At 43.6% G+C, this 4,257-nt stretch overlaps 1 pseudogene; it reads right to left on the reverse strand.

The window, feature by feature from the left end:
• Positions 1–425: 425 nt before the first annotated feature.
• On the reverse strand, positions 426–2,665 carry LOC121918880 (annotated as a pseudogene).
• Positions 2,666–4,257: the final 1,592 nt, after the last annotated feature.

The following is a 4,257-nucleotide window of genomic DNA, read 5'->3' on the forward strand; positions in this document are numbered from 1 at the left end:
CTGATGTATGGCACCCCTAAGGTCCCATGTAAAAAGGGCAAGAAAAAAGACATTTTACAAGAGAAGAACCCAAATAAAAAATGTTCCTTTCTATCCCAGGTTTAGGTCCTGAGGACAGAAGGGGAAATCAGGGTTTGACTCGGGATCCAGCGCATGTTGTGTGTGTCAATGCAGGGCGAGAAAGGACATGCATTTTCTGCATGCTTCTTCATGGCCAGAACCAGCTAAATTCTATCAGTACCTCATTGATACCAATATTGATGCTCCATAATTGATGCTGTATTTCACAGATTCTAGATAGGCAATGAAGAATACAGAATGCTCCAAATAATTCAAAGGTTTATTGAATGTCCCTGTGAGGGCAAAATACTTTAAAACCATAGCAGATATTAAAAGAAGAAGAAGAAGATTACACTAGTACTTTGAAAAAAACATGATGAAAATGTATGAAGTCTGCCTCAACAAAAAAAAAAACCTTTTCAAATGCTCACATTTCTAGATTTTCTCTCTAGTGTGGATTTTATGGTGCCTAAAAAGGTGTGAAATCTGGGGGGAAAAACATTTCCAGCAGTCCTTGCATTTCTATGGCTTCTCTCTTATATGAATGCTATGGTGGTTTGTAACGATGGCACCTGAAGAAAAAGACTTGCCACACTCCTGGCATTTGTATGGTTTCTCTCCTGTGTGGACTCTCTCATGGACAACAAGGTTTGATTTCATAGTAAAACATTTCCCACAGTGCTGGCATCTGTAAGGTCTCTCTCCTGTGTGCACTCTCTCATGGACCACAAGGTGTGACTTATCAGCAAACTCTTTCCCACACTGCTGACATTTGTATGGTTTCTCCCCTGTATGGACTCTCTCATGGACCACAAGCTGTGCTTTCTGAGGAAAGCATTTCCCACACTACTGGCATTCGTATGGTTTCTCCCCTGTATGGACTCTCTCATGGACCACAAGGACTGACTTGTGAGCAAAGGATTTCTCACACTGTTGGCATCTGTGAGGTTTCTTCCCTGTATGGACTCTCTCATGGACCACAAGGACTGACTTGTGAGCAAAGGATTTCTCACACTGTTGGCATCTGTGAGGTTTCTCCCGTGTATGGACTCTCTCATGGACCACAAGGACTGACTTGCGAGCAAAGGATTTCCCACACTGTTGGCATCTGTGAGGTTTCTCCCCTGTATGGATTCTCTCATGCACAACAAGGACTGACTTGCGAGCATACGATTTCCCACACTGTTGGCATTTGTGAGGTTTCTCCCCTGTATGGATTCTCTCATGCACAACAAGGACTGACTTGTCAGCAAAGCATTTCCCACACTGCTGGCATTTGTATGGTTTCTCTCCTGTATGGATTCTCTCATGCACAACAAGGACTGACTTCTGAGCAAAGCCTTTCCCACACTGCTGGCATCTGTATGGCTTCTCTCCTGTATGGATTCTCTCATGCACAAGAAGGACTGACTTCTGAGCAAAGCCTTTCCCATTCTGCTGGCATCTGTATGGCTTCTCTCCTGTATGGATTCTCTCATGCACAACAAGGACTGACTTCAAAGCAAAGCATTTCCCACACTCCTGGCATCTGTAAGGTTTCTCTCCTGTGTGGACTCTCTCATGGACAACAAGGGCTGACTTGTGAGCAAAACATTTCCCACAGTCCCGACATCTGTAAGGTTTCTCTCCTGTGTGGATTCTCTGGTGTCTTTCAAGCCATGACTTGCGAGCAAAAGCTTTCCCACACTGCTGGCATTTATGTGGTTTCTCTTCAGTGTTGAATCTCAGATATGGCTCATGTTCTTCTAGAAAGAAAGACAGACAGACAAGACTCATCTCAGCATTAAGAGAAGAGGAACCTCTGGAATCAACAATGGAGCTAAGCAATCTCAACTAGAACAAGAAACATCAGAGATAGTGGGGTATCTGTGCCCCCTTTCCCTCCCTTCATAGATATTAGTCACAATTGCTAAACAGAACCCCTTAAAATGTCTGAAAAGAAGGACTTGAGCTGCTTGGCACTAGTTTGCATGAACCAGTTGCTAAGATTTTTTAGGTTCGCTTCTGGCTCACAATGTTCAAGGCAGCTCTTCTGGCTCCTTTGAGGACTTTCCCAGAGTTCCCTTCCTTTCCAAAGAGAGCTGGACTATCTCCACTTTGCTCCTGCCTTGCTCTCCTCTCTTCCACATGCCTGGTCTCCTTCCATTTCTTCCCAAATGCTCTCAGGCCCATTTGCACAGATTCACTTTTTTACCTTCAGTATCTCTTCCCTGCCATTCTGTTTTTCACATTCTCTCTCACGCAAACAAACACACATGCAGAGAGAGTATGGTGCAGGAAAGAAACACTTTCAGTCCCATTTGGTGATATCAATAGGACAATAAATATATAAATTATCCATAGGAAAGGCTGAAGAAGAGGTTATTTACAATCATCAACTGGAGAGCTCTAGTGCCCCATTAAACTACAAATTCCATGATTATCCAGGATGTTGTTATGACAATTAAATTGGAATGATAGCGTTATGGCAGTGTAATGTGAAAGGAAGTACCCTCCGTCTTCATGGGAAGGGCCATGGATTCAGGTTCCTTACCCAAGGAGGATGCGTTCTCATAGTTCTCCATCATCACCACCTCATACAATGCTCTCTGCTTTGGGTCCAGCATTTGCCATTCCTCTTGGTTGAAATATACTGCCACATCTTTAAAAGCCACCTGCAACACAAAGAAGCCCTCATCCAGAGAAGGACTAAGCAAAAGGGGAGGAAAGCACATAGTGCATCCAAATATTATTATTCAGAATACAGATGGAGAGTGCTATGTCTGAATATTTAAGAGTTATTGAATATCTCTTTTCCTGAACTCAGTGAATCTTGAAATATAAAGTAAAACCTGGATTCCTGATGAACTAAATTTCTCATGCGAAGGGAGATCTTGTTGAGCACATGGGAAAAGTACCACGTGGGTCTTCCCAATCTGCATTACCAACCAGTATAAATCTAGGGCAGACTCACTCAAATCAGTAAATGTTTTGGACCTCCAACCTATATGTTTAAATTCTTTTAGCCCCTAACTCAGACTCTTCCCATTCTTCACAATAAAATGATGAGAACCACAAATGAAACCATTAGGAATTGCTTCCTTTCATGATGCCTCAAAATCAGCTGCCTGAGTCAATGCCTGCCTCCCCAAAATGGTGGATCAACTGTGCCTCATATCCCTGGGTTTAGGGCAAACGTAGGCATAGAGAAGGTGTTCCTGAGAGACTACGAGGGAGACTCTGAGGGCCATCATTGCAAGGAAGCACCAGCCCTGGCCCTGATTCCCAGGGATTGAAAGCAAGGACAAGATGGACGGAGGCAGGGGTCAACTGAGCCAATGAAGGACAGAGGAGGACCTTGAAGGAAGGGAAATCCTTTTGCCCTTGGGATCAACATTTTGGGATCCTATGTTGAGTTCCCTCACGATGGCTGAATTTTAAAGGAAGCAATGTACATTTACCTTTTTCAAGGTAAACTCTCCTCTGGTTTCCCTCAGACCTTCACCTTTCTTCCTTCTTTTGGAAGCCATCTTGGAAAGATTCAGTCCTATAGAAAGAACAAATGGAGGGGTTTTATATGTTCACACATTACACAGTCTTCCATGTACCACCAAAAGGGAAATTCAGTGGCACTGAGACAAAACCAAACCTCAATTCTGTGTAGACAACAAAATAAATAAAGTCAGGGTATCGTACTTTGGACATACTGGGAGATGACAGGATTCACTGGAAAAGTGGAAGGTGGCAGGAAAAGAGAAAGAACGCACTGGAGGTGGATTGACTCAAGGAAGCCCAAATGCTGAGCTGGCAAGACCTGGTTCAGCCTTTGAATAACAGTGGCTCTTGGAGGTCCCTCATTCTTAGGGTTCCCTGAGGCTGAAGCCAACCTGACAGCAAAGAAGAACAACAAAAGGCTCTTCTTTCTTCATCAGGAAAACAAAATCTCTTGTAGCTGAGATTATGCACAAGATTTAGCCCTAAAAAAGGTGATGTCTCTCATTTATTTGTTCTGCTGTCCAAGAGGCTGTTGGTAGCTGTGGTTTATCAATACCTGGAGGTCTAGAGAATACCTACTCCAGTTCAAAGGAAATAAATGGAATGTGACTAAGGAAACAGAAGCAAAAAACCTGTAAGCCACCCTGGGTTTCAGAGGTATCCTGGGGCACGGATTGTAGAGAGCGCTTTACTGCCAGAGCTGGGTTCCTTTTGCCTTGAAAG

Source organism: Sceloporus undulatus, chromosome 1 (assembly GCF_019175285.1).
Source record: "Sceloporus undulatus isolate JIND9_A2432 ecotype Alabama chromosome 1, SceUnd_v1.1, whole genome shotgun sequence".
Lineage (NCBI taxonomy): Eukaryota > Metazoa > Chordata > Lepidosauria > Squamata > Phrynosomatidae > Sceloporus > Sceloporus undulatus.